The 13918-nt window shown below is 33.4% G+C and overlaps 1 protein-coding gene across 9 annotated transcripts in view; it reads right to left on the minus strand.

Moving 5' to 3' along the window:
* MDGA2 (MAM domain containing glycosylphosphatidylinositol anchor 2) overlaps positions 1-13918 on the minus strand; it is an 837423-nt gene that overhangs the window by 113757 nt on the left and 709748 nt on the right. For 3 of the 9 annotated variants that reach the window (XR_014841441.1, XR_014841443.1, XR_014841412.1), the window contains one exon: positions 5769-5856. The exons of the other annotated variants lie outside the window; for them this stretch is intronic. The gene's annotated coding sequence lies outside the window, so the exon portion shown is untranslated. The remainder of the gene's footprint in view (positions 1-5768; positions 5857-13918) is intronic. 9 annotated transcript variants of the gene reach the window in all.

Below are 13918 nucleotides of genomic sequence, written 5' to 3' on the forward strand. Positions count from 1 at the left end.
TTTTTTGTATTTTTCCTGATGAGTGGTGATATTCTTGGTTTATTTTCTACTACAAATTTGCATAGATTTTCTCCTAAGTTTTCTTCTAGAATTTCACAATTTCAGCTCTTTATAGTTACCGCCATAATCAATTCTAAATTCATTTTGTGGTATGAGGTATTGTTTGTTTTATTTATTTATTTTAGTATGAATATTCAGTTGCTCTAGCACAATCTGTTCAGAAAACTATCATTTCCTAATGGAATATGCTAGGAAAATGTTTGATCAGCATATTATCTGTCTTGAGGAGCATTCGGTGTGTACACAAAACCATGTGTGCTGTACAACTTTGGGTATAATCTATAAATTATCAATTAATTTAATTTGCTGGTAGTATAGTTCAGATATTCTAAAACATTAGTGATTTTCTGGGTACATATTTTATCAGATGAATGTTAAAATTTTAGCATAATTATGTAATAGTCTATTCCTCCCAGAATTTTTAATTTGTGAATTTTGAATCTCTATTATTAGTTGTACACATATTTAGAGTTGTATATTTTCTCTATAAATTATTATTTTATTATTATTAAATGTCCCCCTTTAACTCTTAGAGTTATTCTGTCTTGAAGTCTACTTTGTCCAGTAATAATATAGCTATATTAGCTTTTTTCAGTGCTGTTTGTCTGTTATGTATTCCCCCAACCCCTCCTTACAGCTTCCTTGTATCTTCATATTTAACATGTGCTTCCTGTAGACAGCAGGATCTTGTAGAAAGCTTGATTTTTTTTTAATCCAATCCAATGATTTCTCACAACTGAAGTGTTAATTTCATTTACATTTCATGTATTATTGATACAATTGGGTTAAAGTCTACCATCTTGCTTGTTATTTTCATTGCCCTTCAGTGGTTTCTGTTGTTCATCTGTTACCCTTTTCCTATGATATTTTGAATAAACTCAAAATGCATTATAGTTTCTTTGATGCACCACTTTTTAAAAAAATTTTTTAGACATTTCTGTATGGCAAAACTATGTAACACTAATTTATTGATCCTATTTAGAGTCAATATTGTTTCACTTAATATATAACACTTCACATTTCATGCTCTTCTAAGGTTTCTATTCATCTCAGTTCTCATTTCAAAAATGTTTTACATTTAGAACCACACGACTTGAATGATACAACTTAACCCCATCATTTGTTCTATTGTTGTATTATTTCAGTTTGAAACATGTTCTAAACCCTAACTTATAATGTGATTTTTGCTTCAAACCAAGGACTGACAGACTTTTCATCAAAGGGCTAGACAGTAAATATTTTAAGCTCATGAGTCATATGGTTGCTGCTACAACTAGTCGCCTCTCCTGCTGTAGCATGGAAGCAGCCCTAGACAATACATACGTAAATGAAGAAAGCTATGTTCCAATTAACCTTTATCTACCAAAACAGTTGGCTGCTCCCCAAGCTGTAATTTGCTGACCATTGTCTGCACAGCTGTTTATTAGGGAAATTATAAGAAAAAAACATACAGTCTTTTATCTTTATCCATCTGTTTACAGGACCTGATCATCTTCATTCCATTTTTCCCCAACTTTATTGAGAAATAATTGGTATAAAAAAACTGCACATAACTAATTTGGTCAATTTAGACATATGTACACCTTATGTTATTATCACCACGATGTAGGTAATAAATATATCCATCACCTCCAAAAGTTTCCTTGTGTTTGTGTGTGTGTGTGTGTGTGTTAAAAGCCCAGAAATAAACTTACTCATATATGGTCAACTGATCTTCATCAAGGGTACCAAGAATACACAACAGAGAAGGCACAGTCTTTTCAAAAAGGTGAGAAAACTAAATATCCAACCAAAAAGAATGAAGTTAGACCCCTGTCTTTCACCTTAGACAAAATTTAACTACTAATGCATTAAAGATTTGAACATAACGAGTTTCCTTTGTAGCTCAGTGGTAACAAGCCAGACTAGTATCCATGAGGATCTGGGTTCTACCCCTGGCATTGATCAATGGGTTAAAGATCCAGCATTGCCATGAGCTGCGGTTTAGTCACAGATGTAGCTCAGGTCTTGCATTGCTGTGGTTGTGGTGTAGGCTCATAGCTGCAGCTCCAATTCGACTCCCCCACCCCCAGCCTGGTAACTTCCTTATGCCACACATGTGGCCCTAAAAAGCAAAAAAAAAAAAAAAAAAAAAAAAAGAAAAAAAGAAAAGAAAAGAAAAATTAGCATAAGATCTGAAAACATAAATGTCACTGAAGAAACACAGGAGAAAAGTTTATTTGTTTTTACAGGTCCCAGGTTCCACTGATAACATTTCCCTTTGGTATAAAGAATATCCTTTGGTTATTTTGTGGTACAGTTTTACTGACTAATTCTCCAGCTTTCCTTTCAAGAAAAATATGTTTGTTTGACCCTATTTTTAAACCATATTTTCACTGGAAATAAAGTTATGAACTAACAGTATTTTAAAGATATTTAAAGATATAAAGATGTTGTTTGTCTTCTAGCCAAATTGTTTTAAACAAGAAGGTAATTATCATGCATATCATTGGAATATCATTTTACTGTACCTGCTTCAAAAATTTTCTATTTGGTTTTCTGCAATGGATTATGATGTGCCTAAATGTGATTTTCATTTGTATGTTTTCTTGCTTCATGTTCCATGATATGCTTGGCTTTGTGGGTTTTAAAAACTTTTTTTTTTTGGTCCCATTCTCATTCTCTTCTTCAAGAACTTCTAGGACTTCAACTGCAGTTATTTTAGAGCATTTTTCATTATCCTCCAGGTCCTGATGTCTCTTTTCCTTAGTTTTCAGATTGTATCAGCTCTTTCAATTTGTCTTCTATTTCACTGGCCTTTCTACATTTTCCAATGTGCTATTAATTCCATCCAGGTAATTTTTCATTTCAGTTATTGCACAGTTTTAGTTATAGAATTTGCATTGGTTCTTTTTTTTTTTTTTTTTTGTCTTCTCTAGGGCTGCCCGTGAGGCATACGGAGGTTCCTAAGCTAGGGGTCTAATCAGAGCTTTAGCTGCTGGCCTATGCCAGAGCCACAACAACGTGGGATCTCAGCCGTGTCTGTGACCTACACCACAGCTCACCGCAACACCAGATGCTCAACCCACTTAGCAAGGCCAGGGATCGAACCCGAAACCTCATGGTTCCTAGTCGGATTCATTAACCACTGAGCCATTATGGGAACTCCTACACTGGTTCTTTTTTAGAGGATTTTTTCCCTTTACTGAAATTTCGTATTCATTTGCTCATAAACACTGCATTTATCTTTAAATCTTTGAACATATTTTCCTTTAATACTTTGAAATTATAATAGCAAGTTTTTCCTTCATCTAACATCTGGGCTTTCTCAGGGATAGTTTTTAAAAGACCACTGTTATTTTTGACAAAGGGTAAGATTTTCCTATTTTCTTTGCATGCCAGGTTATTTTTTTGCTTATCAAATGTTGTTAGTAATTATTACTACATTGAAATATATATTATGGAGTTCCCGTCCTGGCGCAGTGGTTAATGAATCTGACTAGGAACATGAAGTTGCGGGTTCGATCCCTGGCCTCGCTCAGTAGGTTAAGGATCCGGTGTTGCTGTGAGCTGTGGTGTAGGTAACAGATGTGACTCAGATCTCACGTTGCTGTGGCTCTGGCATAGTCCAGTGGCTACAGCTCCAATTAGACACCTAGCCTGGGAACCTCCATATGCCATGGGAAGTGGCCCTAGAAAAAGGCAAAAAGACAAAAAAAAAAAGAAAAAGAAAAAGGAAATATATAATATATATTATATAATATACTACAAATAACGGGACTATGCTGTCTTCTTCTAAGGAGCATTGATATTTTTCAAGTGATAATTCAGCTAACTGCTCATCACTTTACACTCTCCTCTGCTACCTTTTCATATTTTATTAGGATGATATGTATGGAGAACATAGAGTTTTGCTTTTCTAAATTGGTGGAACTCCACTTCCAAATTCTGTATCCTCATGAATCTTATCAGGGCTTGATGTTAGTTTTTGTTAGGGAGTATCTAGAATAAGCCTTTATTCTCAAGCGTGACACTTATTCCTAAGGCTTAATCATTCTTATATCTCAGCAGGATGTTTGGGATTTTAAGGAAGCATATCCTATTTTGCTTATCTGAAACGTCTACTTTCTGCAGCATTGCTTGAATTCTACTATCATTTTTCTGCTCTGAACATGAAATAACAAAAGATGCTAAACCTTAACAGTTTCATCTTAATCTATGCGGCCCAATCCTCAGGTAAGGACCAGGATGAGATCAACACAAACTCCTTAGAATTCTTTCTCTAATTAGCCCTTTCTGCTCCAGTGCTTTGCCCTAGAGATTTTCCCTTGTGCTGCCCCAAACTTAATAATATATATTTCTTCAGTTCTGCCTGAAATTCATGCTCTGCTTGGACCCCAAATTGATGTTGTCATATATGGCAAATGTCTTCAGACAGAAGATTAGACTGTTAATAGGGCTCACCTCACAAGTTTCTCTTCTCACAGGGATTGTAGTCTTCTGCTGTTTTCCATTCCATGAAAACTGCCACCTCATAGAGGTTGTCTAATTTTGTGCTTGTTAATAGTACAAAGGTTGGTTTCATTCATTTTTATCATATAACTTTCAAGAGTTTAGCAAAACTAAATCACAAAATTCAAAGTCTTTTAAGAGTAGGAATTTTTATAGACACGGGTTATACAGTATGTGCATTTTAAAGACACGGTTAATATAAATGGTGAAGTATATGATATCACAAATTAAAAATTAAAGAAAATTAGTATAAAGGAAAAAAGAAATGATAAATATGCTATCACATATAAACTGAGTCAAAAATTAGGCAATTAATTCATAGTTTAAGTGATGTTTTTAATTTTGCCTGGATGAAAATTTACATATGAGAATTAAACTCAGAAATTTTCCTTCTCTTCCCATGGTTTTTAGTCAGAACCCCTCTAGGTGCTGGGGAGGAGGGAGTTCTAGTTAATTTTTTAATTTTATTTTTTTTTGGATTCAAGCTAAATGTTTATTTGTTATAAGAGAACTTTGGCAGTTATGACTAGAGTTACATGTCCTGTAAAATAATATTATATAGATATCTAGTAGTCTAAGTTTGCTTTAAAAATACATTAAAATAAATATATAGATAAATGATTAGAGACAGCATCAACAGCATGCACATTCATTGCCCTTCTGTCATCATGCAGATATAGGAGTTCTATTTATACTTTTGCTTTTGTCCTCTCCATCCCTTAAAATTTCACCTAATATTTGTTATTTATTGCTGTTTTCCTGCCAACCTATTCATTCCTTGACTGTATCTATTCTGTATAATTAATCTAGTCATGTATTTATTTTCAGCATTTATATTCTTATACATTCATTATCACCAAGTGGTTTTTCTTCATAGACATTTTATTCCCATATTTCTTATATTGTCCCTGCTTTCTGTGAGCATACTCTTTTGTTTTTTTTTTTTAAATTGTATCTATCTAATAAGGGATAGATCATTTTGTCTTCTTTTGTCATTATAGTTTTGTTCTTGATTTTGCAGATTTGATTATTTTATTTTGCCACACCTTACAATTCATTATCCAGAAAAGTTCCATCTGGGTCACAAGAGTTTGTACTTTTTGGTCCTTGATCTCTGACATGATAGTGCACTGAGGATAACAGCAGGCTGCCTTAGTCTGCCTGTACTGCCATAACAAAGGACCGTTACCTGGGTGGCTTAAATAACAGCAACTTACTGTCTGACATTCAGGAGGATGAAGTCCGTGATCAGGGTGCCTGCAGAGTTTCTGGGGAGAGCTCTCTTCTTGATTCGCGGACAGCCACCTAGATGGTCACATGGCGTGAAAGAGCAAGAGAACAAGGTCTCTGGTGTCTCTTCTTACGAGGGTAAAATCCCATCATTGGGGATTCCACCCTCAGGATGGTTCATCTGAACCTAATTATCTCACAAAGCATCCGTCTCCAAATACTGTCACCTGGGGGTGGGGAGTGGTTAGTTTCAAATATGAATTTTGGGGTGACACAATTAAGTCTATAGCACAAGTTAGCCCTAGTTTTGAGTCTTATATCTTACTTCTGGTTACATCTAGATGTGATTCTTTCTTTCCCTGTTTCCAAACAGGGTCCAACTATCAATTATGCTTCCCTCCCAATGAATGCCCAAGGGCCAAATGTTCTAACTTTGAGGTTTAGTCCTTTCAAATCTATTTTATGAACTAAAATCAATTAATTTTCACCCTTACCACATTTTTTTAGACCCTAAAAAAGCATTTACATTTGAACTTTCTCTCTGTCTGCCATACTACCACCCATAGGTATGTTATTCAGAAATTAGTACATCAGATGAGAACCATGATTTTCTTTGTTCATCTACAATTTAAACAATCTGTAGTTAAAGAAAGATGAGTGCCTGAAATCTACTTCAAACTCATCTTTTACATTGAAATGTGTTATTTTCAAGAGTGATAACAGGCGTTTGGTAGCTTCACTGCTGTAAATATTTTTTTTTTTAAGGAATTAAATGATTTTATAGTGAAAAACATGAGTGATGCAGAGAATTTAAGGAAGCATCAAACTTTTCTGTCAACAATGAACATTTTAATAGAAGTTTTAAGTACAATACACACTATGACTGGCTCTTGAAATGTATACTAGAAAAAATAAAATTTGGCTAAAATATTTTATAATTAGATCCAATATTAAGGTAAATATTTTGGTAAAATTTTTTCTAACCGATAGTATTAACTTCCTGAATTAATATTCATATTTTTATTTCTACTTTTTCAGATTCAGCACAGACTCACCTACATTTTTAGCTAGTTTATCCAAAAATTCATTTTGCACCACTAATACAAGAATCATTGAGGTGTGTCAAAAAGAGCGTGAATTTATAATCAGAAGACACACATTCTATTTTTGATTTCTATAGCCTCTGTTGGGTTATCTGTCAAAGGAAGTTGATACCACCTCTTCTATACACATAGAAGAATTGTTTGAGATGAAAAGAATATAAATGGAATCACTTTGTACATTATAGAAAACTATACATTAAGAGTTGTTAGGACACATCATGCATTTTCTGCTCTACTGTTTTGATATAACTGCAATTCATAAGCCGGCCAAAGCAATGGAATCCACTAGTCTGTTATCATCATAAATAAAATTCTAATACATTTAACAGAATTCTGGCCCTGAAAATCACTTAACTTGCAATGAAGTTTTTTTGCTTTTTAAGAGTTATCACAGGAAATTTTACTAGATATTATTTTTTCCATCAGTTCATTTTCTTTTACTTCTGATAGTTCTGATGATTTTCTACAATCTTAGGCTGTCTTGTTTAGACATTCATACCTGTCCTTGTTTAACAGGTATCTAGCTGAATAGCACAAACATATGAATTGCCAGAGGGGAAAAATATGTATTTTCTATCTGGTTGCTACATAATTCAATATGACTTTAGAAAATAAGAATAAAACACTTTGATTTGGAGTCATATTTGATTTGGCTCTTATTTCTTCCTTTTACTTTTTAGAACTAAGCAATACTAGAGTGCTCCAATACCATGTGTTAGGCATATTACAGTTCCCAGTCATTTTGAATTTCTTTACATTCACTCAGTGATAGAAATCCTTTCATAAAAATGTCTCACTCTTTCCTTTTTGTTCTGATGATCTATCTAATATTGATTATGGGTCTAATTTGTTGGTATTGAACATGGAGAAATGAGCAGTTCCAAAATATAAATCTGAATATTGTATTTTAATAAAAGAAAAGTAGAGGATGCACAATCATTCCTAGCATAAATATTTCCAAACTAGAGGTGAAAGAATAGTCACGGGTAAATTTTTGTTTACAAAACGCTATTTCCCATGTTTATTAAAGGAATTAAACTATGAGGGATTTCATGAAATATTGCAAAAGCAATTTCATATGTAGGCTGTGTTAAAAAGTACTCCTAGCAACAGAAATTGTTGATACCTGTGGTAGACGGAACTTAAGTGACTTCATTGATTTCTACCTCTGTTTTTCATGTCTTTACGTATAATTATTTCCCATTGATAGTGGGATAAAATTGTGATGGGCTGTTACTTCAATAATTAGGCTATGCTATGTAAGAGTCTGTCTTAGCAGAATAGAGCTTAAGATTCTTCCTCTTGGCTTGATGAAGTAAGCAGCCATGCTGGAAAATCCCACATGACAAGGACTTATAGGTGATCTCTAGGACCTGCAGACAATCTTCTAAGACATGAGAGTGGCCTTTAGTCAACAATTAGCAAAATGCTAAGGCCCATCTATCACAAAACCATAAGGATATTAATTCTTTCACTAATCTTAATAAGCTTGGAAGTGATTTAACTACTCATCTGAAGTTGAGCCTCCAGTTAAGAATATCACACAAACATTTTGACTGTAGCCTTGAGAGACCCAGAACAGAAGAGCTAGCTAAGCCACAGCTAGTCTCTCGAAACATAGAAATTGTGAGACAAAAAATACGTTATTTTAAGGTGTCAACCTTGTAGTAATTGGTTATGCAGCAATAAGTAACTAAGATGGTACCCTCAGTTCCACCACTTACCAATAAATTCTCTTAAGCAGCTATGTTAAACCTATAATTTTTGGTAAATTATTCTAAGACCCAAATGCCCATGGCTTTTAGAAAGTGATATTAATTATCAGTAGCAGTGGTAAGTATACAGACCTAAAACCATAGGTACTAAATTTTCCTTGCCAATCTCAATTTGATGTCATTGCAGTATTTTCAATAACGGCAATTAAAAAATATATAAAAGTATGATTTACTCTTCCTAGGATAAAATTAGAGGTATAGCAATATGACCAAGTTGTCTCCAATGATATGCAAGCAGCAAGGATATCAAAAACAACTGGTAGTATCCTTAAAAAGAGTGAATATGCTGAAATGTAGAAGCAATGGCTTAAACTTAAGTAGCCATTAGGGCTATGAGATCTGACATCTATTGATGGTTGAGTAGTTAGAGGGAACAAGCCTGAATACCTGAGAACTTTTTGGCGACAAACCCATCATATTAGTTTCTAAAATAATACTTCAGTGCTCTAACCTGAGTGAAATAATTTTTTATCCAGTTGAAATCATGGTTACTTGGAGTTTTACAGATACTTTAAGATACTTGAGAGATATTAATTTATGAATCATAAAATAATATAACAGCCTACACCTCTCTATTTGGCTGAAGAGCAAAGGTCAACATAATGCAGGTAAAGACATATACAAAGGTTACTACAATGCCAGTAGAGGAAAACACAAAAGGCTAGTATTTCAGAATAAAGTAACATGTGAACAAAGGCGCAGAGTCCTGAAAATGTGTAATGATTTGGTGGAAGACAGCATAATCTAATTTGACTGGAATATGGAGTAACTGGTAGGATTGAAGGAGAGGTGATGTTATATATTTTCTTTAAGCTATTAGTGAATGGTTTGAAAATTCATGAAAATGAGTTTGCATATCCCCCACAGGCCATGAAGAATATCAACATTTATCACAAAGAACAATATACATTTTCTGGGAAAATAAAGCCCAGCAGTATGGAAAATGGACTGAAAGAGAAAAGAGCTAAATATTCAGATATAAGATAAAATATATATCAGATATAATGTTCCAGATAAGAGAATATAAAGCTTATAGGATTAAAAGAAAATGACAGTTTCAAAGTACTATGAAAATATAAAACTGACAAGACATAGAAATATACATGATAGGAAAAGATTTCAGGGAGAGGGTATTATTCTAATTCTGATGTGTAATTCAGTACCTGGCAGTTAGTAGGTATACAGTAAATAATTGTTAAATATTTTTTTAAATTCATCAATGAAGAGATAATAGTGGTTTTTATGCTCAATTATAATGCATAATTACGCAATAAAAATTTTTATAGAATATATATTTAATGTTATGTACGGAAAGACACAGGTCCTTTAGTATTTTTCATTTAAAAGGATCTGAAATTGTCTTCATTGATCGAATTCTTAAATAATTTACAAGTCTAAGTATACATAACTGTGTATATATACTTTCTAGAAGTTATAAGGGCATTCTACTTTTACTCCCTGAGCTATATAGGGTAAATTGGTCACCATTTTATTTTGCTCTTATTTTCTCTGACCTAAAACCTAGTGTAATGAGTACCTATGTATAAATTGTCAAAACAGTTTCCATATTTTATTCAAGTAACTAATCAAAAGAAGTAAACAGAAAAATTCTTTTCTTTTCAAATGATTAAGACCCTCATCCAACTTGCTAGTAAGTCTTACTCTCCTGACACTCATAAACATTTCAACGATACATATTGTCAGAAATAAGTCTGTTAAAGAAAAGAAATATTTTTATAGAATAGTTTAGAACATCTCAATCACTAAATATTTAGGAACACCGATTAGAATAATCCAAAAGACACAGATAACTTAAAACTGTATAAGTCAATGCTGCATTTTACTTCAGTTTTCCATTTTAAAGGAAATCCAAGGGTTGTGAGAAGCTGCTGTGCCCATGGTTAAGGGGCTTTAGCCTGATAGAGAATAGAGTCAAGGATATCTAACAAAACAGTTCTATTAAACTTGTGACACTAGAGAAAGGAGTTTTTCAAAACATCGAATTGTAATATGTATTACTTATCTAAGGCTGCCAAAACAAATTATTACAAACTGGGGGGGGTTAATACAGAATCTTATTCTCTCACAAATCTGGAGCCTAGAAGTCTGACACTGAAGTGTCAGCAGAGCCACATTTCCTATAAAAGCTCTGGAGGAGAATATATTCCCCACTTCTTCCAGCTTCTGCTGGTTCCAATAATTCTTTGGCTTATGGCTGCATCCATGCCTCTGTACACACATTGCCTCCTCCTCTTTAATTCTTCTACTTCTTTCAGAAGGATGTATGTTATTGCGTTTGCCACCACCCCCACCTATGATCAAGGATAAGCTCTTTCTTTCAAAGTCCCTAATATAATCATGTTTTGACACATGAACTGACATGAACAGGTTCTAGATGGACATGGATTTATATTCTCAGGGGATACTCTTCAACCCACTATATATTATTAATTTCCAGCTTGAACCACTCTTTTGCTCTCTCTGTAGTCATTTCTTTTTCCATTAAAAAAAATAAGTTTCAGTAAGCTTTCTTCCACTTAATTATTTACTCTCTTGTCCATCTCTCTGTTTATTCCATCATCTCAGGTTTACTGGTTTTCTTTTCTGGATCAAGCTATTTGCTATGATCTAACCCAGCATGTTATTCACTCATATCTGTAGATGAATGAATGTGCTAAGATGTTCTGAAATGTTTAAAAATATTTTTTTCCAAATATTAATTTGGACCACTTTAAACCTGTGATACTGTGAAATCCATGCTCAAATTGAGTGATCTGCCAATAGTACAGAACTATTGATTAGTATAGAAATACATACACACACACACACATTTGGAATTTTACAAGTAGACTTATTATAATAAATTAATATGTCATATTTATTTTTAGAACTTATAAAATTCTCTCATAGAAAAATGTGATAAATGGTGTTTTGGTCCCTGCCATCATTCACAAAGGTTTATTTAAATCACAAAGGAACTAGGTCTAGCTTCACCATAACAATATTAGTAAATACAATGCACAGTATTTTGTAGTATTATAGTTAACATTCTCTAACACGGACAGTGCACTACAAGCTAGGCTGGTCACTGTTCCCAAAATACCTTTGCTTATTTATTTCCTTCCTAGGAAAATATTCTCACACTCCCTCTGACCTCTCAGTACACACCAATCCCACTCTCCTAACCCCAAACATCCACACACATCAAATATTGTGTGATATAAATGATGAAGACAGGTCTGAACTTTTGAGCTTTCCTGAGAGCTAAAATAAATATAGACATGAAGCCTGCCATTGCATTTTAGTTCAATCCTGTTAATTTGACACGCAGTCAAATCAAGTCAGCTTTCAGGTGGCCATATGACATTCATGACAAGCAAGTGGGAAAGCATTCTTAAACTTGGTAAAATAATTGTAACTATAAAAATTAAAAATGTTCAGTGTTCCCATTTTGGCTCAGCCGTGATGAACCCAACTAGTATCCATGTGGACATGGGTTTGATCCTTGGTCTTGCTCAGTTAGTTAAGGATCTGTTGTTGCCATGAGCTGTGGTGTAGGTCTCAGACCTGTCTTGGGTCCCACGTTGCTGTGGCTATGGTGCAGGCAGGCAGCTGTAGCTCTGACTTTACTCCTATCCTGGGAACTTCCATATGCTACAGATGTGGCCCTAAAAAGCAAAAATAAGTAAGTAAACAAATAAATAAGTAAAAATTTTCTTAGTTAACTTGGGCCTCAGAAAGTAAAAATAAAAATCTTCAAAGATCTGTTTTGTGGATCAAAAATATATGCATAATGAATATATGCATCCTTGCATATATCATATTCCTTAGCTCTCTTCTACATAGTTTCAAAGGGTTTCAAATTGTGGGAAATTCATAAGAATTATTACTACTGGTATGTTTTACCAGAAGTAAATAGCCTTTCAAAGTTACTTCCAGACGTCTGATTCTATGGAATCACTGATTTCTTTGTATATTTTCCTGAATCACACTGTACTTGGAATTCAATCATTTCCTTTCTCTTCTTCCCGAATACATTAGGTTTTATGTGGAGATCTTGAAACAACGATATTGGACTGAAGATTGAAAAGTGCACACTGGAAATAAATTAATACATGGGGCTATTTCCTCTCCCTCCATGGGGCAATCCACAACAGGTTTATTCCTTTCTACAGCTATTGAAAATCCAGTTACTGCACCCCATGGTCTGGAATGGGAGAAAGGACTTAGCATTTCTTTTGCTCTTAGCTTGTCTTCTAGTTCATAGGATTTGGATACTATAATACAGAACAAATGAAAATCTTGCAGAGGCAGCATGGTCTAAACTAGTTAAAGTTAGAAAACTGTCACCAAAGAAAATTAGAATGTTATGTAAGCCCTAAAAGGTCGAAGGGTTTAGTTAATTTTATGGAGTATTTTTATTTTGGAAGGTTAATGAAAGAAAGTAAAGTATTTTACTTGTACCAATATATGAAAAAAAAATGCTTTTTTTTGAAGGATTCTTATTGCTTTGGGATAATAATATATAAAAAAACGGAAGTACATCATGCCATTTAAATTGTTATCAGAGTAATAGACTGCTTTCTCTTACCCTTGTAAATATTTCTAGGGATAAAAATTAGATCGACATGTAGTAATTATCCTAGGCAGCTTTGATTTTGTTTTAAGAGTTCACATTAAGAATCAAGTAGAAAATCCTTAAGTTCAACTGAATGTTAATAAAAGAGATTGCAAAACCAAGAGGTGGCAAGATTCAGCAGAGAGGATGTCTTTATATTTTTTGGTTAGTCAATTACAATTTATCTACTTAATATCCCATTTTTAGGAAGCAAAAAGTCTCAAGGCAATCCATAAGAGGGTTTTCTTATGAGGAAGAACTCATTAATAAGAATTTACATTACCAATGAATGAGACTGAATTAAGTCTGAAACATTTTAATCATAATTTTTACGATTGCTTTCCAGATAATATACAATGGCCAGTTTCTTCTTTTACAAACATAAACACTTATATGACAACTAACTTTATCTAGAACACACAGATAATGAAAAGAAGTATATCCTTTTAATGGATGCCTATACCCTAGCTCAAAAATAACACTGATTTACTTTAGATTACAAAAATAATTTAAGTAATAACCTACAGTTTAATATAGATTTAATACTTATTTAAATTCATTAAAAGATAATGACATAAAATTATTGATAATTCTGTCAGATTCATTATATGCCAGGTAGAACTTTATTGATTTCTATTTGA

Source organism: Sus scrofa, chromosome 1 (assembly GCF_054392235.1).
Source record: "Sus scrofa isolate SSC_HxYL_T2T_F1_AM1 chromosome 1, Sscrofa_HxYL_maternal_Yorkshire_Landrace_v2.0, whole genome shotgun sequence".
NCBI classification, from domain to species: domain Eukaryota; kingdom Metazoa; phylum Chordata; class Mammalia; order Artiodactyla; family Suidae; genus Sus; species Sus scrofa.